The following is a 24,280-nucleotide window of genomic DNA, read 5'->3' as shown; positions in this document are numbered from 1 at the left end:
CGTTACATACAACACATGTCATCGTAGATCATAAAAACATATGTTTGAAAGTAAAGTAAAAAAATTTGCCCCGAACATGTTTTCCTTCGTTTTTTTGCGATTTTTTTTTCAATATTTCACACATTCTATGGGAATATGCCGTTATTATTTGAGCAAAAAACAAAAAATAATTTAAACGAATTTCTTTTACGTTTTAAAAATACAATTTAAAAATTTTATACAATACAAATATACTACCTATATGTTTATACATATGTATATTAATGTTTCAATTGAAATCGATTGAATAATTGATAATGGTTTTGTCAAATTGTTAACGTTTTCATTTGGTTCAACTCTTAATTATATATTGAGAAACTCTCGTTCGAAAGTTATTCGTACCTAATAATAATGCTCCACATAAGTATAATTCATTGCCTACAACTGTGTATAAATAACATACATATGTACATACACATATAAATTAAATTTTATGATATTTGAACAAGCGTACGATCAGATTAGTCGACGATAATAACATATTCGGATATACGCCGCTTATTGTAATCAGCATAACATACATATATGAATATATATGTAAATACATACATATTAATTCATTCCGTATGGAAATGTACGAAAATATTGATTGATAAGAAAATGTCATTACATCATTTACAGCCATTCACCATCCACTGTTGGATGAATACATAAGCAACACGCTTCCATTCATCTCTATTTTGCGCAAATATCATTCATCTCACCACACATACTTTTCTAATGTCATCCACCCATCTTCCATGCGGCCTTCCTTTCACCCTTTAACATTCTCTCGGGTACAATTCTAGCACTTCTTTCATCCATAATTCTAGTTGATTAACCCGCCCATTGCCATTTTAATCTGTTCACTATCTCTACTATGTCAACTACCCTTGTCATACTTCTCACTCAAGCATTCCGTTTGTTATCTATCCTCGTCATGTCGAACATGCAGCGTTTCATACTTCTTTGAGTGCATTGGACTAAAATGTCCAAGTTTCAAACGTCATCATTGGTAAAACACATCGATCGAAGATCTTTTTCTTCAGACAGAATGATATTTTTGATTTAAAACTTGCCTCACTGTGATGGATAGCGAGTGACAAGGCCATATATTTTATTTTATTTCTCTAAATATATTGAATGCAGGGTCTTAATATTTTATTTATTCCTCATCAAAACCTCTATGATTCGAATTATGTTATTACGAAATAAAAACATTGATCAATATCAACAGAAATAATTATGTTTGCAGGAAACCCCTTGTACACGTGTCTCACAGATACGAGAGAGGCACATGTTATATTATATTTTATTTTATTTCTCCAAATATACAGAATCTTCATAGTTAATTTATTCCATACAGCGTTCCATTCTTCTTTGAGTGCATTGGACTTCATTACTGGCAAAACACATTGTTCGATCATTTTGAGATCAAATCTCTGATCCATGTTTTGGTGTGCAATTATCTTATGTTTTTGTGCAACTATTTAAATACTTTCACCTTTCAGGTAACGGTGCGAATCATTCACGAGTCCAAATATTATGGTCAATGCACAACAATAAGATGAGCCAAGAATTGTCAAAATTGAAAGTTGCTATTATAAGTTAGACTTATAATAGCAACAAGATATATATATATATATATATATATATATATATATATATATATATATATATATATATATATATATATATATATATATATATATATATATATATATATATGTATATGTATATATGTATATATATATATATATATATATATATATATATATATATATATATATATATATATATGTGTGTGTGTAGTGTGTATGTAAGAAATATTATAATTTCTCATTATTCGTCACTATTATTCGTCCTTTATTAGTTGAAATAAAATCTAACAATACGAGTGGGTGGCGGAAAGTCAAACATATAAGGCTACTGGCCACTGGCGTAGCTGAGTTATCAGCAACAAAATTTTTGGATTATTAAACGTGTTTATTACGATTATTTTTCACCATCGTACTGGCGGAAGCGATTTAAATTTCTATCGTTGACCAAACCGCGCAAAATGACAAAGTTTCAAAACGATCGGTATAATGTAGGAATAGCGTCAGACCAATAAGCGAAGTGAAACATAGTCTTAAACATAAATAGCTTTGTAAAAAAAAGGTTCACACCCAAAATATAAACTACGCCCAAAAACAGCTCACTTGGCGAACACATATGTACATATGTAGTTCTGCAAAAAGGACTTCGCGAACCCAACATATACGTACATACATATACGTATTGATACTATTATATGTGCCGTTATAACATAATGTGGCATAAGTCCACTTTTTTAATTTCGAGAAATATCTCTAATATATAAAATTTCACCAAAAATCTAAACATATCCAATATATAATTTCGAAAGAGACTTTGTACGTATGTTTGAATATTTCCTTGATTCGTAAAATCCGTGACGTTCAGTTTAATAAAAACAAATGAATATTCAAATAAATTTAAATAATATAAAACCATTCCAATAAATTTAATAAAATGTTTACTATTAGATTGGCCATGTTTAAGAGGGCTGTACACCTGAAATCTTAATTTTTTTACCGTTCCTTTCTTCGATATATATATTGAATGAATGTATATATTGAGTGAATGCGACAATATATATCAATATATATATATATGTATATATTGAGTGAATGCGACAGTTGCGCTTCTACCAGATAATACGTATTTTAAATCGACAAAATCGAGGTTTCGTATTCTCCTATTTTCTCCTCCAAAACTGGACCAATTTTTAAAAAAATTTCATCATCGATATGAAAAAGATGTGCAACTATCGGCGTATTTTTTTTTAAATCGACCGTTAAATAACCACACTGGACTCTTTTCGTGGGTGTAAAAAAGAGGCGATTTTATAGATGTTTGGCGGCTCCTAGCTCCTATAAAAAATAATTAATCAAAAAAATAAAACGACAGATGCACCCCAATGGTAGATATCCATAGCATATTAAAAAATAATTTATCTGGTGCCATAATTGAGGAAGGGAGGAGTATAGTACGTTTGTATGGACAAGGCGCTGGTGTCCAGCCCTCTTAAGCGGTTTATATTACACATACCGAGCGAAGCCGGGTAAAAACACTAGTATAAGACCTATATAATATGTACCTAGTACATACATATATATTATTTCTTCAGACTGTGCTCGTTGAGGGGTCATGACCTCACGTAAGCAGTCTCGAACTATGAAAATTGATATCCAAACACCTGTAGAATAAAACGTTCACACATTGTAAGAATAAAACGCTGTACAAACACACGAAAGAAATATCTAATTGTAATCAAACAATGAACCATTCAACATTACACCGTAATCCGTGCCCAACCGTCTACAAATCAATGTGCAACCTCACACACACACATAAACAAACTAGCTCGTAATACCCGTCGATTCTCTCGTTATTGAAGACGTCTTATATCAGTGTCGTCATTCTTCTTTTTTTTCCGATAAAGGTCGTCGTCCAAACAAGTAACGTTACTAAAACGAACGGTTGCAACTTGAGACTTGCGTAACAACATCTTTTCGGGCGAGATTCTTATCCAACAGGTGTCAACCGGCTGATCTCCACCAAGAGATGAATACTCGGTGACAAATATGTACATCACATATCATCATGTCGTTCGCCTTGGATCGAATAATCATCGGTCGAGAAAATTGCACGACCTTGCGCAAATTTTAACAACGGAATACAATTCGACCGGGATATATGTATTGTATGTACATATGAACAATTGATAAGCAACGGCCAGTGCGTGCTCTATTTCACTATGGATGATTTTCTGAACTCGTATTAATATAGATAGGGATTATGTCTGATACAGATTTAACCCAGAAGTCTTCCGAGACGTTGTGTCAAGTTCATTCAGTTATAAAGTAGCCAGTCGTTTAAGCAAAAGGTCTGGTAATCCTTGGCATCCTTGTCCAATTCCACTCTTTAAAAGAGCAAATAGGTTACCTTCAATCAGGTAGATAATATGTAAATCGGCTTAAGTACACATTATGGTCCTAAGCCTTGTGCGTATATGTAGGCTTTCAACCCTGGTTTAGTTGTTTGAATGTTTAAATTTGATCATGATTGCAATGTATTGCTATTTTATTTGCAGTCAATTACATAGTTTAATTTTGAGTATAAATATCATAAGGCAATCGTCGATTGCGAAGGTCATTCTTTAATCATTGATATGATTATGTGTTGTTCAGTTTATTGCAGTTGATTCGATTGCTGGATTTTCTACGAGTTGTGTCTAGTATAAAAAAATCAGAGTTTATGGTTTTAATCTGCAATATTTTTATTTTTTACATTAAAATATTTGTATATATGTATGTATGTATGTATGTATGATAGTAATCGGTCGTAAATGCTCAATTTCTATGAATCAGCAGTGTTGATATGTTTATTACAGTCGGTTTCGAATCATATTAAAAATTGACCTGTGTACGTCTATTTTTTTTACAAGCTTTTTATTAGCTTCACTCTGCTAGTTCAGTGACACTTCTGCCAGTGAAAAAATTGTGATCTGATTTTGAACCACTTCCACTCTTCAGGTTGATTTTGTATTTTACTGGCTAGCTAACATTGAAGTAATTTAATGTCTCCGACACCAAGCTAAAGGAGCTTAATCAACAAACTCATTAAAAATTACATCGGAATCTTGTGTCAGTTTAAAGCGATGACAGCTTGCTATCAAAACACGTATTTCTAAGGCTCCTTCTCAGATCACAGGCTAAACAGTTATAAGAGTAACTTTTTTCACTCATAAAAATTTAATATTGCATACTTTTATACTTTCTCACATACGGTTTAAATTCACTAATAGATTAAATAAAGAAATATATTGGTGAAATTCATGGCCCAATTATTATTGAAGTGCTGTGGCCAAATCATAGCCTATGCGTAGTTGTCACTATGCACAAAGAGTATTGGATAGATACATGCATATGTACGTCAAGTTAATTTTACGCTAATTTTATCAAATATCTATGTAACAGACATCTTTGATCAGACTTAATTTAAACTTAAACTATTTAGAATCGTATTTATCGTGTAGCATACTACAAATTAATCAAGAAGGCTTGATATCCTCGCAAAATACTACGCTAAATATAGTTAGTTCCATGCTAAAATTCACATCTGAATTTTGGATAAAAAATGACTAACGGGATTTGAAATTTTGATCTGTGTTTATTTGTTCTGATTCAAATACAATTTCACGAACATATACATATTTACATCATACATACATATGTACATATATTGATAAAGTGGCAAGTCTTTAATCAAAGAAAGGCTGTATTTATGTACATAAACAACATTTTTTTTTGTTCAGAGCTCATCATATAATATAAATATGTATAGTCGGTTTCATACTGAAATTAAATTATTACAGTTCGCGATGCGACGCGTCACATCGCGTCGCGTCGCTCCAACATGCACCCGATCTATGATTATGAAACTGTCTGTTTTAAATTGCATCCATATTATTTTATTAATGAAATATACAGCCGACAACGGCAGTACGAAAAATATTCTCTAGTACATTTTATATGGATACACTGATATCTCCCGTAATGTGTACGTGACGTATCCGAAGGAGCAGTAACCGACACGATCTATTCATATTACACAGCAGTACATGTCACGGAAACGTATCGATTTTATTAAGCCACTATGGAAATATTGACGCACAACGTGGCGTCATAGTGGCTAGTGCACCCGTACTAACGAAAGTGCTACCATGCGCATATACATATTTTCGGAAACGTCATATTGTGACGACATTGACTCAACGATAAGGACGCAAACAATATGCCACCGTATCGTCGCGCTTTTTAATGTATATATAAGCCGATTTTGCCTTGCAGTCATCCAAAATAAGTATTGACGTGCCGAAAATGGGCCGTGCTGTATATGTATTTTAAGGGTGGGTTCAGAATCCAAATGAAAGGCCAAAGTAGCTTTACAGCATTTATTCAACGATGCAAGAGGTCCACACGGATCCACCGCTCACTCCAGAATAATCTGCTCTACCGTGTGTACCTCCTTATAAAAGACAAGTTGCACAGCATAACTTCTACGATCCATTAATGTGTCTATTGTCTAGGCACTTGTCAAAGGTCTACCCTGGCGAGTCCATTTTTTACGCATGCACTCGCCTAGGTCTATGAGAACTCCAGCGTATCTTTTGTTCGGGCGCTTACTGAGTCCCGTTAGCCTAATCCGGGGTCTTTATTGTTCACCCAAGAATGCAATTAAGCAGTAGACACTCTCTCTCTCTCTCATGTTCCCACGTTACAGTATGAAATAGTATTTTCCGTGCAGTGCTGTGCCGAGCTGTTGACGTGTTGTAATGAATAATATAAACGGACCTTAATACATTCGTCGCCAATTATCTTCTTCTTAGAACCACTTCTTACGAGATTATAATATGAACCTGTGTCTATTTTTTTCCTGATTAATATACATAATAGCACTCGTCGACCAAATTTTATATCAATTAAGCAGACAGTATGCTGTTTAATACAGTCAGTTTCACGACTCGGCACTTAAAGTTACCGAGTACCATAGTCGTCCACTAATGAGCTTAATTTTACCTGTTTCAATTTTAACGGCACGGAAAAGGTTAATTTCGTACACTCGCATGTGGACCACTAAGTCAGTTATGAAAGATTCGTGTCGAAAATAAATTCCCATTGCGTATGTACATATAAAAAAAAGTCGATCAATGCAGCAATACGTCAATAATTGGCACATCAACTAACCAAGTTACGAATTTACGATCTAACACCCGAACTTTGAATACTCAAAAAATGGTAGTATGCAATAATATTATAAAATGAGGGAACGATTGCTAATAGACTAACATTTCGAATAGTGCAAAATCGTCTTGAGATTTTTTTTCTTATTTTATCTGCAGTACGTACAAACATACAATGTCGCAATGATCTATCGAAAATTCAATGTATGTCGAGTGTGAATGTGTGTGCGTTTATTGAGAAATGTCGATTTAATACTGTGGACGATCATAAGAGTGACAATAAAACGTATGGTATTATGACACGTGCATTGTTGTCGGTTTTGAACTTGAAACGCTTTTTCGGACAGGTTGCACTTGACCAACTTTGGTCATTTTAATTGTTGCGTTTCCAGTGTGCATACATAAATAAAACAAGGGTGTTTAAAACCTGTTGTTGCAATCGCCTCTTTGACTATTTGTAATATGTATGTATGTATGCATATGGACATTATACAAATGCAAATGGTTGAAGTTGGTGGCCTGCGAATAAGTACATCTTATACATATATGTACATATACATAATATGTATAAAACTGAAACGGCTTCCTGTAATTGCCTGTCATCAAAGTCGTTTCTGATTGGCTGGATTGGTCAAAGACGTTTGTGATTGGTTGGTCGTTAAATAATTTTTTTTTTCGATTTAAATATAAATTTAATAAAATGAAGATTTTTATCATGGTTCGACGGTGTTCTCACTACTAGACTGCATTTAAATTTCAAGTTAAAACGGAAGAGATCGTCAAAAGCGTAACCGAGCGAAGCCGAGTAGCACCACTAGTATACAGTATATACATACATATGTATACGAATGCGATTTTAATGATTATTTATATTACTTGAATGAGCTTATTATTTCTACATAGTAATATGTATGTACATACTGATATAGTGCTACATATGAAAAAAAATGAAATCGCTAAAATCAAAGTGATTTATCGTGTTCAAAATGTCAACGAGCATTAGGCCGAATTATCATGATTCAATTGATCAATGTCAATATTAATTTCAACAATAACTAGCGTAGACTGATGAGCTACGCCCGTCAAAAATGACGGGTGTAATTGCAATTGTACCATTGAAAAGTTAATGAATAAAATTGGGCAGTAGTAAAAGCTAATAATACTGTATATACATATTTATTTTTTATTAATTCCTTTATTATTATTTTTTATTTATGTGAATAGTAATAGTAATAGAATTTGTATATTCACTAAAGTTTTCGAAATGGAAGTTTCAAATACATACAAGTTGGAAAATGTATAAATTTTTAATGTATGAAATGTATAAAATGTATAAATGTATAAATTGTCAAAGCTACATATTTAGTATAAATAAATTATAAATTATTGAATATATAAATCATCAAAGCTATGTAGTAAAAATATTTAATTTGTATTCAAATACAGAGATTTCCGAAAGTAGAATGAAGTGCATTTGGGCGCATTAACTTCGCTTTTTACACTTGCCTTACTGTGACAAAAAATCCGCTAGCCTCTGTGCTGGACGCCAAGCGTCCAGTTAAAATGTGTGTTTTAAGTTAAAATAATACAAAATCTGTGAGGTTAAATAAATAAAATCATTTATTCGTGTATTAATCTTGGAATAATATAAAATAAGTGCAAGTAATGAAAAAAAAATAACGGCTGATATCATTCTCACACTGATCGTTAAGCGCGGCACGTACTGAATTTCCCCCCTGTCTCGCATCTATGAGCAACGTGTGTTGCTCACAGATGCAAAATAATTATTTCTAATTAGCAAAATAATTATTTCTGTTGATATCGCTCAATGATTTCATTCCATAATGACATAATTAGAATCGTAGAGGTTTTGATGAGGAATAAATAAAATATTAATACCCTGCATTAAGCATATTTGGAGAAATTAAAAAAAAATAATAGCCCTGGTCACTCGCTATCCATTAGAGTGTGGAAAGTGTTAAATAAAAAAAGATCACTTTTTCTCGATAAAACGACGTATGAAATTTGGAAATTATACGCCGAGATGTTACACAGAGTCCAATGCACTCAAAGAAGTATGGAACGCTGTATGTTTGGCATGACGAGGAGATATAAGAAACGGAATGCGTGGGAAAGAAGTATGTATGACAGGGGTAGTGGACATACATACTTCTGTAGTAGAGAGAATGAAGAAATTGAAATGTAAATAGGCGGGTCATTTATCTTGAATAATGGACGAAGGTGGACGAAATAAGTACTATAATGGTACTCGAGAGGCTGTTAAAGGGTGAAAAGAAGGCTGCATGGAGGATGGGTGGATGAAATTAGAAAAGTGGATGCGAGTTGCACAAAACAGAAACGAATGGAAGCGTGTTGGAAAGGTCTTCATCCAACAATGGATGGTGAATGCCTGTAAATGATGATGCTGTTGATATGCGGCAGGTATTTCCAGAACTTTATTGAACCCAGAAGAAAACTGGCGAAAATTACCGAAGGCAATGGCGGCTCATATGAGGCCGTCGTCCCATCAGTTAATACCCAAGGGACGACGGCCTCATATGAGGGTAGTCACAGTCGTCACACAGCAGAAGCAGTAGCAGCTCGATTTGGCATATGTAGTGTTGACGTCACGTGACGCAACCGGACAGTCAGTCACTTAGTACACAGGATGCGGACTATTGGTGCAACGTGACGATGGACTGCCGGCCGACTGGCCATCTTCGTGGCCGAGATGTCCTCACCGGAATTTCTCAACCGCAGCTACGTGACGATAGGTGTAGTAAGCCCCGTGGGAGGACAAAGGGCGTCGACCAATTAAAACGTCATGCCGGTAGGTCATTTCATCTAGTCATTGAAGTTCAATATTGACATGCTACATTCGGTACCTGAACTCTTTCTCACATTTTTAAATCGGTATCGACACAAAATGTTTTGAAATCATTTTTTTTTTGTTATATAAATATCCAACTCTTCCAATTTGGTACCAAGCAATGCCACACAAATCGTTCCTTTCATCACTAATTCGGTGATAGATACGCTAACTATACGTCCTTTATTTAAGTGGACAGTTCTTTATTTTACTCCTTTCGAATTATATATTTTCTAAAATCACCCTTTTCTCCTTTATTTTGTAATATCGACTGTCAATTAAAATACTAACGCCGAAATGTGTAAAGATGCAATTCATGAAATTTAATCAAACCTGTATAAACTGAGCAATAAAAAAATAAAGCAAAAATTACGGGAGCGGATACTCATCAATAGTTAATAACTTTAACCCAATAGATACTAGTGTTTTTACCAGCCACTTTATACTTTCACTTACGATTTGTAGTCAGAAGAAATTTTTAACATGGCAAAACAATCTATCAGTAAACATTTATTTGTTTTTTTATTAAATTTATTTGAATCGAAAAAAAAATTTAAATTTAGATGTTTAAATTGTTTTAGATGTTCCCAACAAACCTTACATACATAGTTACAAAGTCCCTTACGAAATTATATATTAGATGAGTCTTCAAAAAATGCGCAATTTTTACAGTTTTTTTGATTTTACATTTTTTTCGTGAAGTAATGAGCTTATTTCGCTAAATTTTCACTTTATCACGTTTATAAGGATTGTTTTATTTTCTCAATATTTTTTAGCTAAGCGTACTAATCCGAGCCGTAAATGTGTTTTACATTTCAATAATATGTAATAAATGCGATTGGTTTAAATTCTAAATTTTGGATGCATATATTTTATAATAAATGTTATAAACTTAAGCATTTTTTTATGTTATAAAATGATTCTTTATATGTCCTTTATTTTCTCCAGAAAAATATGGTCACCGTAGCGATAGGTGAAGTAACGTTCGATATGGAATATGCGTTATCATTATTGATTATTATCTTCGCGCGAGAGTTGATCGTAGACAATCTTAATACATGTTACTGAGATGATATCTTTAGATTTGTGTAAGATATCGATATATAAATTCGACTAAATCTAGATAATGATGAACGTACAAAAGATAAGTCACAAACAATCGACTTTTTTTTATAAAATGTCTGAACCGATTTATGTATGTACATACATATGTACACTCACATCACACATATGTATATATACATATTAAGTAACGGTACATATTAAGTAATTCACAATTTACTGGAAATATAATTTATAAATTGATAATGGAATATTAAATTGCGTTCGTTCCATATAAATAAGTCAGGATTATTCGGAGTTGACTTATAAGAATATGTTTGAAAATAGTAAATTTCATTAAAATTTTAATAATCAATAAAAATTACTACGTATGTACATATATAATTAAAAATACTCCATGCGGCTTATTTTATTAAAATATTATCATTTACGTACCGATAAACGTTTGGTCGGTATTTAAATGAGATTTATTCAACGCTGAATCATTGACACCGTACATATTTCGACATTTTTGAGGTTACATCACTCGGCTGACCGCCTTTATATTACGATGATCAATGACAGATTTATTTTTAGAAACAAACACGTACGCATCTATTTATCAAATTATTTTATCAATTCTGCTACTTTTATCAATTTTTTTCGGCTTTTCATTTAATATTTTCCTACAATTCAATCAATTAATTAAACATAAACACCATTTAAAGGCTAGCGGTAATATAGCAAACAACGTTCTCTTCTTCCACTATCAGCCTAAACAAGTGTTTGGCACATGACTTTTTTTTTTAATTAGTCAGAGAGAATTTTGGTCCCAGCGGTTCATCGAAAGGATTCAACGCTAATAATAGATGTCCATTGATTTGGTACTAATAATTAGAACCAACATATAATGCTCCCTTCTTGTTTATAATACAATTTTTATTTTATAAATTATAATAACTCCCCGAAAAACATGGAGCCTAATTCGGCCCATGAATTCCCATTTTTTTTTTGTTCGGCTCCTTTTTTGTGACCATTATACCGATGACTAACCGAGCTCTAGCTTTAAATTTTCAACCACGTAAAATTTGAAGATGCGAACGTGTGGCATGAATGTTTTCACCATAAGCCAGCAGTCATCACGTCGATCTGACAGTCAATTGTGATTAAATTTTGATGTTGTTGTCGATTTAACTATTCTAGTGTTATGTCGCAGACATTTGCTTACTATGATGTGGGCTAATCCCCGTATGCCGGTATAACATCACGGATATACATACATGTATTCAGTGAAACTAATAAAATGTTTATAATAATAATGAAGCCTTGACTTGGCAATTTTTTAAAAATAAATTCTTACATATGTACATTGATAAATGTGTAATATGTATGGTATTCCTATAGCTTCTACAATTTATTGTAAATGGCATACAAGCCTTTTATTAAATGTAATGTAATATAATAAATTGCATCCTCTTTTGTACGGAGCTTTTTTTTTTTGATAAAATAATATATACGTCGAATAAAATCGCAATACTATAAAAATAATTGAAACAAAAGAAAAAATATAATGTATTCGAAGTATCTTTGGTGAATGATTTTTTAATAGTAAAATTAAAAAACATACAGCATTAAAAAATATACAGCAAAGATATTTTTCCGATTGAACATTATGACAGTAATATATTGATGACTCACCCTGTGTTTTGTGCGATAAAGAGCGTCGCACACGCTCCGTATGATCGTTTAGCACGTCCGTTTAGTCCAGCCGAACTATCATGCTTTTTCGAATATCACACAGGCGCTCTGAAATTTTAATAATACAAAAAAATTAAAGACGAAGACAAGATTGCAGTTGGATTATAATCAAATTAAATAAACCCATTAAAACATCGGAATCAAATTCATAATCATAAGACACTTATAGCAATATCAATAAAATTAGAGTTTAACTCTCTGACGATTGTTTGATTGAGATTAACCTTCAATGTTCAAATTAATCACCCAATTAGTTTTAGCACAAACGGTTTTATGTTCTTTTTATTAAAAAAAATACCCATGATGTCATTACGGATCTCCCCTGAGTGATATCTATAATTAACTTGTACTAATTAAATTGTATTAATTTTAAAATCATATTCAAATATTGGTGACATAGTGCGTAGGATGGTTTTTGACAATTTGGTGGAGGAACCGTTTCAACAATGAAATCAGATAAATTGGCAAATTCTGATAGGAAACGATAAACTTGGAATCACCAATATCCAAGTCTGACCAGCAGCACCACAGATCGTACTCAGAATAAATGATTTTCAAACGAGGTCAACCCATGGGATCGAACCCGCCAACCTCTCGGTGGTTAGCATTAACGCAACCACCGACATATGCTGCTAGCTAATGAATATTTTTAATATTTATAACACATAAAAAGGTGTCAATCTCGCTTGTGTTGTATCGTAGAAGTATATTGATATAAAAAAAACGGATGTGACCAACCCACGACATTATCTATGTATTTGAGGAATATAAGAAGGATAAAAACAAAATTCGATAAACATACATTCATATACGTTCACACATACCGGCAATGCGAGAATTTTCGATACAAATGGAGCGAAAATGTAGGGAACATTTTCACACAAGACAAAAATCCCCAAAATACACAGACACATACATTTTTTCAAGATCATGAAAACGTAATCAGTGATCAGTCAAAATCTCGAGTTCGAATTTTCGCATGATCACAAACCTTCATCTATTATTACTATGTACATAGATCAAGTAAAAATTAACGGAAATAATTGAAATTTCTTTCGGCGGCCAAACTTTGCAAAATGGCAAAGTTGAAAAGCGATCGGAAGAATTTAACAATATTGTCAGACCGATTGGCGAAGTAAACCTAATAAAAAAACTTTGTAATGAAGGCACATTTTGACGTTGAATTCTTTATAACATACTTCTTATAACTTGAACGTCTTTGTAGTTTGTATCTATCGAGTGTTTTAATTATGCGTGTAGTTGCTATACTGCAATTATGGTAAAGTTGAGAGCGTCAATTAAGAAGAATTATAGTAGACGTCAATCATAAAGTTCATGATTTGATGAGTGGAAAAATTAAGACTTTACTCTCAATATAACACGTTTCACAGATTAAGTATTGGAAATTTTAAATGTAAATACCGTCAACTTCATTAGCAGTTTATCGTGCACATACACGATTTCTGAGAAAAATTGCAAATTATGATTTACACTTAAAGATGCATAAAAACATATTCATACAATTTGCACACGAGTTCCATATATGTACATACATACATACATACAATATTACAAGAGCAACTTCGGATCACAACAAACGATTAACCACATACCAATAAACAAGTACACACGTAAAATACGATTTATGACCTTCATAAACGAACTTGTGTTACCGGAGATTTTAGTCGCCAAAATCGATTGGTCTATTTAAGTTCGTGGCGTGAAACTGGGCAATTTTGAATACATTTACTTGCATATGCATGTAAGTTAGTACCATTTTTGGGCACAGAAAACGGAAGACGCAGTAAATAGGCGGGTCGATAGAACGTTGCCAAATTAATAACTTTACAAAATAACCACGATTTTAACGTCAAAAACTACTGTCGAATTTACATTTAGAATGTTTTGTTTGTGCTAAAAATATTGAACAGCTGATCTGATTGGATTGCTAGGTCAGCGGCGGATCGTTTTTTGGACATCGATCTGGCTCGATCCGGTTTTTTGAGAGTTCAGTCGTGTCACAGACAGATCGTTGGTCCATTCACATTTTGAGTTATCATTTTATTAATTGAGTAAGGAAAAAAAATCTCACTAAGCTCATCGTGTCTGTGTTATTACAATAATAATTCCACAAAGTCATTGCGTTACTTGCGCATTTACAATATTATGCAATACCGATTTTTTCCTGTAACTATTTGCATATCGTTTCCCACGAATAATATTGTAAACGTGTGCTGCCCTACTTATGCGCGCGATTATCAACGTTACAGTTCATTCGTGTCGAGATGCAAAATTATGTGCACTCTCCGATTTTGCAATATTACATTTCTATCAAATAATTATATACTATTTTTAATATCTATATTACTTTTGACTGTGGGACCGTTGGCAATAGTTAATTGTGATCATTAGCCGAATTTCAACATTTAAATAAATGTATACGTAATGTTATAGAATATTCAGTAATTTGACATTTCGTCACACTATTATTAACATATTTTTGATATTAGTAATGATGATTGAACTAAAATTAATTCAAAATTTAATATTATATATATATACAGCCGTGGACAAATATATTAGGCCACTTGTAAAACATGGTTTTAACCAAAAAATATTCGGGTATTTGAAACAGCCACAATCTGCAACGCATCTTACTAAAAATTCCTCTACTGTTTAACCCTACTTTCTCTTCCTTGGGTTACTTATTATTTAAAAAAAAAAACTATGTTTCCATTTTACACAAATCAGTGTTCCGATAAAAGTGGTTTCGTCGCGTCGTTTTTATTGTTTTCGTCGTTTAAATAAGATCTTGATACAGTTTTCTCTTACTTTTTATTCCTGATTTGTATCCATTTTTTATAAAACTAATCTCACTGTATCCTTTTTAATGTCGGACATCGCGATAAATTCAATCGCTTGAAATGTTTTTCTACCCCGATTAAAAATGTATTGAAACAATCTGAGCCCTGTTCCCTTCCCTTGATTCCCGTGATTCTCTCAAAACAGTGATTTTCGTAATGGTATTTTTTTTTTTAAATAAGCAACCCCAATAAAGGAGGTCTAAATAATAGACGAATTTCTAAAGATGCGATGCAGGTAATGGCTGTTTCAATTACCCTAGTGTTTTCGGTTAAAACCATTTTTTCACAAGTGGCCTAATACATTTGTCCACGGCTGTATATACACATGCGTTATTACGATTCATTGATCATTAACTACATAGTATAGTAATTAACTAAAAATAAATATTTTTGGTTTGGTTTACATATGTATATAAAATAAACACGTGTATAAAAATACTCAGTGTGAATATTAAATTTTTGTGTTTAAAAAAAAAACATATTAAAATTAATCACATTTTTCCGTATTCAGTGCCATAGTAAATAAGTAGTACGTTATGTTGTTCTAATTTTAAATTGATTTTATTTTATGATGCACATATGTATGCTTAATAAACATAACCGCATATTTTATATTAAAATGTTATTTTTGCGTATTTTTCTAAAAGTCAAAGTTAAAATGTAAAAACCAATCGCTTACAAAAATGATAGTCATATCTACATAGAAATCTTACTACATGGACATACATTACATATATTATTTTTTCAGTCATTTTAATACAGGTATGATGAGCGTGGCTTAATATTTGAAAAGTGTTTATAGCACAATAATGACGAAATAATATAATATATGTATGTACAAGTATTCACCATATTTTCAGTACAAACAGCGTATTAGCGCATTTAAAAATGTGTTTACATATTGAGTGTCATCGTCAATATGACTAGTATTGATTTTGTGAGTTTATTTTCCTCAATTTTGACTTTTGAGTTTTTTTTTCCTTTGCATTTTTAATTCACATAGCGAACAATAAATGCATGGTTCGAAGAGAATCGACAATACAAACCTTTGTGGTACTTTCCAATTACATACCATGGGACAAAATAATTTTTTTCATTTAATTTAATATTTTCATTCAAATTTTTTATTTTATTAAAATTTTTTCATTAAACAAAACGAATGTATTCGCATGGAAAAATAAGCCGTGCATTTTTTTGCAAATTTAAATTTAAAATGTAGTTTTTTCAAATTTCTTCCTATTTGTCAAGCTTTTGGATTAAAATTCAAAATTTACGATATTCAATCTAGCTATTGGTATAAAAATGGAAATCCATATTTGGGTATTTGATTTAAAATAAATCTACAAACATCGTTCAATCGTACATGCTCGCGTACCAAGTGATTGTATATTATTACATATGTGCGTATCAGCTCTTTTATAAATGCATTTTTTTTTTCAAATTTCTACCTATTTTTCAAGCTTTTGGTTGGAAAATTCTAAATTTATAAGATTCAATCTGTTTATTGGTATAAAAATAGGAGTCTAACTTTATCCAACACATTTTAAAACTCAAGTTAAATATACGATCTGTAAAAAAAGCGCTTTTAAATAAATCAACGAACTAATCTGTATGTCTCATGCTTTTAATGATACAGAAAACAATAATTATCTAAAACATTTTTGAAAAGTTCACACCTTGATTGGTCACCTTCGTATTTTTATTTACTTTACTAAGCTTGTATAAACTAAACCTATTCGTACTGGGCTCAAAATTCAACCGCCTTAAATACATTCGCGCTACTTAAAGGCAATACGAAAAAAATACATTTGATTGGCGATAACATGAACGTACAGAAAAATTACATATGTATAACGAGGAATTACAGTTATTTAATTTTGCATTCTTAATAACTAATGGTATTTAATTTAATAAAAATTTTCTTTAGATAAAATGTGTCTATTTATTTTTATTTTTTTCTTGAGAAATCATGAAGATATTTTACCGAATGTACTCAAATACATCCATATATACATATGTATGTATGTACATGAGGCTGGAGCGAAAAATGACAATTTTTTATATGCACATATAAACATCAGTGCTACTTTAGTATGCGGTCTTCACCTTCACATACCTACTTTAGTATGTGGTCTACCTTCACGTTTTTACTTTAATATGCGGTCTCACTGTCTCAGTCCTCGCATGTGACACTGAGACTGAATAATACCGACCCTAACAACCTAATCTTAAATGAATAGGGCCAACCTTAACTTAACCTAACCTATCCTGACCCTTAAATAAATAGGTGTTGGTTGCTAAGGTATTTTTTTTTAAAGTTTTATTTCCTCAATATTTTCACAAATAAAAATATATCTTAGCAGCCAACACCCATTTATTTAAGGGTCAGGATAGGTTAGGTTAAGTTAAGGTTGACCCTATTCATTTAAGATTTGGTTAAGAGATATGTATCCTGCTGACGATATTTTGATAGAAATCCTTCGACAACATTATGAGGCAGCAGGAAAAAACAAAAATTGTAATAAACATTTCGTTGCTACGATACAAATAAAAAAAAAAAATGTCGACTGCGATTCAAATGTAGATCGCATGCTAACGTAGACCGCATACTAAAGTAGCACATAAACAATCGTTATACCAAATTGGAAACATGCGTTCAAGGGAATGTTAAATAAAAAAAAAAATGATTTTCAAAAATGTCTTCTGCCACCAGCCAATCGATTTATCTCGAAAAAAATTTCGACTAAAGTGGCTTTTTTTCATACGTACATATGTATGTATGTATATATTTTTTAGAATAATTTCAATTTGTTCACTATAAAAAAGCTCAATAGTCACCTATTGCAGTTTAATTGGTTCGATTATAATAACTTTCGACTCGATTATAATAACTTAGTCTACGTTTTGCCAGAAACTCCCATACAAGACGCGCCACGCTCACAACGGCAGAAATGGTCATTCCAAAATATCGTAATTCTTTAATTTTCTCGTCGTTATTTTGAATATAAACATTATTGAGAGCTTACTTGGTTATCTATCTGTATTTAAAACACAAAAGATGCTGATAAAAAAAATGTGAATTTTAATAAAATTAAAACAGGCAATACGACGCAAGTTTTCCAAATTTCCATTTTTTCAATACGCGACAACACATACAATGAGATAAATTGGAAGCTACCGATAAACATCATAATATAAATTTAGAAGTTGGTTTTTAAGTATTTAATGTGCTTATAAATTATTTAAATATAATTATTTTTCCACCGTAGGAACTTCGTATAACATTTACATTGTTTTAATGATTTCCATTGTCCTCAGACGCATGTGCTATTAAGTCGGACAACGAACTGAAGTTTTTTGTATGTGAAGTTTATAAGAAAAGTCATTATTGTAATGGTGTTTCGTGGATAAATTTTACATATACGTAATGTATTCTTTAAAATTACGTATATTTTTAATGAAAACGCTTAAAAGTATTCAATTAACATTCGATAACAAGTTACACTAAAAATACTCACAGTCAACATTGATATTACGTATTATATTGTATTGAATAAGATACATATGTACATATATAATAATTCTATTAGCATTGTACGATGTGTGAATGGCCTTTTCAAAATTAAATCAGAATTTGTATTTTAAACAGTGACATTTAAATCGTCAAATATTATATAATCAAACCTTCATCATGCTCTGAATATTCAGGAACGGAATTTTTTTCTTAACAAAAAAAACAAATGAAGATAATTAATAAAGTGAATATTTTTTTTCAAATAAAAAACAAACGAAAGCATTTTAAGAAAATGTTATAGTATAATAACTGCGTAGAATAAAACCTAGAGATGTGAAGTCAAAGTCACGGAGTCGTGGCTTTTTGTCTGGAGTCGGAATCCGAGTCGTCAAAAATTCCAAGCGACTCCGACTTCAGTTTCGTAATTTAATCGCGTTTATTCATTTACTTAATAATGTATATGAATATTGAACTACTAGCTTAGACAGACTCAACAATAACCAATGTATGCAGATTTGAGGCGCAGCTTTTCGATTTTTGTCTTTAAGTTAAATTGAGATTGAGATGTCTGATATTTAATAAATGCGCACATTTTGTTAGTTTCATGTACATATATATGTATAATACATCTGAATTTGAGAGTTCAATTTTAAACATTATGGTTCCTATCATTTAACATGTAAAATGAAACATGTTCTAATGTTTATTCAAAAATATTTTTATTGTACTACTGTTTATTCAAAAATATAAAAAAATATGAGCACAATTTTATATATACCTATGTATGTAAATTATCTGGGTCTACGCGACGAGACAGAATGCTAAATTACAGAAAACACAAATATCGGAAGGCAAAGATCGAAAATCGAAAGATCTTAAGTCGAAAGATCAAAAAAAAAAAGGGTGCATGGTAAACGGTACATACTCACTTAATTTGCGCAAGCAGGGTACAACAGGAACAAGAGGAACAGGCTTTTCTTCCCGTATTCTGCGCGCGCACATTACTACGGGAGGAGAAACCTGTTCCTCTTGTTCCTGTTGTATCCTGCTCGCGGAAATTAAGTGAGTATGTACGTGAGTATGTATCGTTTACCATGCACCATTTTTTTAAGATCTTTCGATTTTCGATCTTTGCCTTCCGATATTTGAGTTTTCTGTAATTTAACATTCTGTCTCGTCACGGAGACCGAAATTATCTATAAATTCGTGAAATAGTTACAACAAACATATATTTATTTATTAATCAGTATATATTTTCTGACTGCTTAGCGTCGTTTAAAAGCTACATACTTATTTATAATGGATTAATGCAACAATGACATAACAGGTTTCTCCAATGCCTCACCGTAGTTAAACGCATACATATCTAATATATAATTTCGAAAGAGTATTTGTATGTAAGGTTTGGTTGAGAGCATCGAAAACAAATCAAAGTCTCTATGACGACGATATCGATATCGTTGAATATTATTTTCTAAAGATTCTGAAATAAATTAGATTAGCCATGTTTAAGCTGTTTATATTACAAATACCGAGCGAAAAAAAAATTGTGTAAGACCACTAGTATAAAATTAATTTAAAAACAGGTATTATAGCTAGTTTGTTTCTTAAATTTTAAAAAAAGCACAAATCGGCTTAGGATTCTCTACCAGAACGTGACCGTTGCTACGTCAACTTTCCGGAATTGTCACAGGCGTTTCCGACTGTGACTTTTCATCTGTGATTTATTGCCATGCATGACATTTCAGCGTGTATTTTGTAACGGTATCAAAAAATAATGATAGCAAAATTGGCAAGCAAAATAAATAAAGTAAAAAAAAAACAAAGCTGTTGCATTAGAAAAATGAATCACAATAGTGTTCCGAAATTGACGCGACAATTTCATGCCACGTTGGCGGTTCTAAGTGGAAATCGGTCATTAAAATCGAAAAATTTGTATGTATGTATGTATATATATATATATATATATATATATATATATATATATATATATATATACATGTATATATAATTTAGAATCGAAATAAAAATATATTCTTAGAAAACTTTGTTTTGTTTACGAAGTTCTCAACCAAAGATACTTACATACATACAAACGTACATACAAAGTCTCTTTCGAAATAACATATATGTATATTAGATTAGATTCGTTTAAATTTAGGATATGAATTGAAATTTAAAAATATTAATGAAATATAAAAATGGTCCCACTGTTAAAATATATTACAGAGAATATTTTATAGCAGGTGAGCCAAAAAAAAATTAAGGTCATATAAGATGATTTTATTAAGTTAATCTATCACTTTTTGGTGAATTTGACCTTGCATTCTTGCATGAGGTTTAGTGTAAATATTGCCTGTTCAAAGTCAAAAATGTCCACAAATATTTATTTAAAAAATATTAATAGCGAACTTCTTATTTTAAGTTAATATAAAAATACTTATAAACAGGTTTATATATGTACATACATATATATGTTTGTATGTATGTATATATTGTTTGCTCAACAAAGTAATTATAAGTGCATAATTAAATATATTATATTGGTAATGAATTAAGTTGAAGAGCGATGATTTCATCGGCGGTAATTTTTTTATTTACTATTACTGGTTTTTATCCAAAATAAAATACATAAATACATACATAAAAGCACGTCGCATATTTATAGGTAGTTAATATATTTTTTATTAAAATAAAATACACGAGTGAAATGAAATTCATTTTATTCGTATACGTTCAAAAACTGATTTCGTCTACCAAAAAAAGAAGATATATAATTTTTTTTTTGCAATAATTAAATTCATTCAGAACCGCATTCTTTCACTTCAAAAGAATATAAAACGATGACGAAAATTTTTACACCCGGATTTTACACAACGGTGCAAACTAGTTACAATCTTATCTAACATGCCTAATTGTGTTTGCTTCCATATATTGTACAATTACCAGACGTTTTATACAGAAAATACAATCACTAAAAATAAAATCGAAACCACCATCTATAAACATCATTTATCACACCAAATCAAATAAATTACCTATGAACGTAGTACATATGTTCTGATTCAAAGCGTATTTGTTACAATTTACACAACATCGTTTATTAAATTAGTTTTATAGTTTATACAGATTTGACTAGTCAAATCATGTCAAACGTGACATACCACAAAAAAAAATTTGGTCAATTATATCATTTATATACTAACAATTGTATCATTTACATATGTACGGTTCATTTACTATACATTTGAATATTATTTTTTATTTATTTATTTGTAACACAATATAATTATAACACTACGTATACTTTAAATGCACTTATCGAACATCGTTGTTTATTTAATTGATGCAGATTATATAAAAAGTTTATTTAAATTAGTTTACATAACTTACCCTCACGCATATGGTTTGTATATTATGTAAATGGTAAAAGATAAATAAAATGAAATCACCAAATTCGTAGCACTTGTATAAAATGATTTTAATGCAAATGCAATTTATATTCACCAATTTATATATAGGTATAAAGAAAAAAAAACAACATAGGTAAACAAAAGCAAAAGAATATATGTAGTAAATTACCCAAATGTTTCACTGTTCCGGTACAAAGTTCACTGTGGAAATATTCCAATTTTTTAAATTATATTCTTTTTGTTTATTTGATCGATAGGTTTTGATGTTGTTTTATGATTTTTGATGTTGTTTTATGACTCTGGATGAGTGTTTGTTGAATTCGCGCAACGCGCAGATCACTCGCGGTAAACGTGCTCGCGCTGAGTCGGCACCAGCGCGAATGAGCTCTACTATGCGAGTGTATACATTCGCTGATTGACTCGATAGCCACGCATACGCGGACACACTATACATGCATACGTGCATGAACGCATACTGACTAAAGAACAGGTGCGTGAATGCGTGAGCGTCACGTCACGGTCGCCGCGATTTATTCGAGACAAGGGTTAATTATATTATTTATTCATATACATACATATGTATATGTACATACATACATATAAATCAGGGCTATGTATTCATCAAAAAAACACAACTTGGACTGCGACTCTGATTTCAATAATTTATTTTTATCTCCGTTGTGCTAATTTTTTTAATATATTTAGAGTGTCTAATATATAATTTCAAAAGAGACTTTGTATGTACATATGTAATTATGTATGTATCTTTGGTTGGGAACTTCGTAAGCGAGTCAAAATTTCTATGACGACGATTCGATTAAAATAAATTGAATAAAAAAACAAATGAATATTTACTATTAGATTCACCACGTTTAAGCTGTTTATATTACAAACTAGTGAATAGCCCGATGAAATATCATCGCATGGGTATAAAATTATTATATACCCGTATAAAACTAAAAAAAAATCCGGAACCGGAACCGTTATTTTCGTAGACTCTCATAGATAGTTTTCAATTCTTTATTTGTAATAATTTTCAATTCTTAAAGTTAACGTTAACAAAATGTAATATTTTCCGATTATACACAAACGTTCATTGACCTCGTAACGTTGAATATTATTATTACACATAACAAATTACGTGCATATACATATGATGTGTATTTACAACACGTATTCTGGGCGAGGATATGGCGTGCGGCGCGGGCTCGTGAGGACATTGCGTTTGGATCGGAGGGTCCGAGGTTCGATTCCCGGCGCCCGCGGTGAATGAAATCAATTTTTTTCTCGAATATCGTCAAAATATAAATAATTTAAATTATAATTTTAATTTAATTGAAAATAAATATATAAAAAAATGGTTCAAAACCTCGCTAAATGAAGAATTGGATTTGGCGTAATGTCCGTGACCATTAGCTCAATTTAGACCTACATTCAGGCTATTGGGGTGATCGGTTCGAGTCGCGACAAAGTCGTCTCGCCGAAAAATGAATTTATCGATTCATTCATTATGTTCGGCGAGAGTTAGGACACACACACACACACACACACACACACACACACACACACACAGATTACCGTCTTTATATATATGATACTGAGTGAAGCTGGTTAAAACAACTAGTTATAAACAGTGCCGGCCTTACACCCAATGGCGCCCTCGGGCAATTGTTTTTACACACCCTTAGAAAAAAATTTCGCCTTTGGCGATCTAATCTAAAATTGCGTATGGCTTTTGGCGTTTTAATTTTAAATTTTAAAGCGCCTCTGGCGCATCGAGCGGCGCCCTAACTTATTTGGTGCCCTCGGGTGCCGCCCGACCCAGCCCCCCCCTAAAACTGGCACTGGTGTTTTACCCGATGAAATATCATCGCATGGGTATTGGTATATAAAGTTATTAAATAAAAATAAATGTGTCGATCCTGTGTTCGATCCGCACGCGGTCCAATTTTTTATAAATAGATTTTAAATATATTTAATTTATATTGAACTAGA

At 31.6% G+C, this 24,280-nt stretch overlaps 1 protein-coding gene across 1 annotated transcript in view; it reads right to left on the bottom strand.

Annotated features, from left to right (window-relative positions):
• The window catches only part of LOC143913737 (very long chain fatty acid elongase AAEL008004-like), a 77,596-nt gene extending 54,927 nt beyond the window's left edge, over positions 1 to 22,669 (bottom strand). The window contains exons 1-2 of the mRNA XM_077434846.1: positions 22,455 to 22,669; positions 12,435 to 12,542 (exon numbers count right to left, since the gene is read on the bottom strand). The gene's annotated coding sequence lies outside the window, so the exon portion shown is untranslated. The remainder of the gene's footprint in view (positions 1 to 12,434; positions 12,543 to 22,454) is intronic.
• Between the last annotated feature and the right edge of the window lie 1,611 nt (positions 22,670 to 24,280).

Source organism: Arctopsyche grandis, chromosome 1 (assembly GCF_051622035.1).
Source record: "Arctopsyche grandis isolate Sample6627 chromosome 1, ASM5162203v2, whole genome shotgun sequence".
NCBI classification, from domain to species: domain Eukaryota; kingdom Metazoa; phylum Arthropoda; class Insecta; order Trichoptera; family Hydropsychidae; genus Arctopsyche; species Arctopsyche grandis.
The sequence above is the reverse complement of the archived record's forward strand: the minus strand, read 5'-3'. Positions and strand labels throughout refer to the sequence as shown.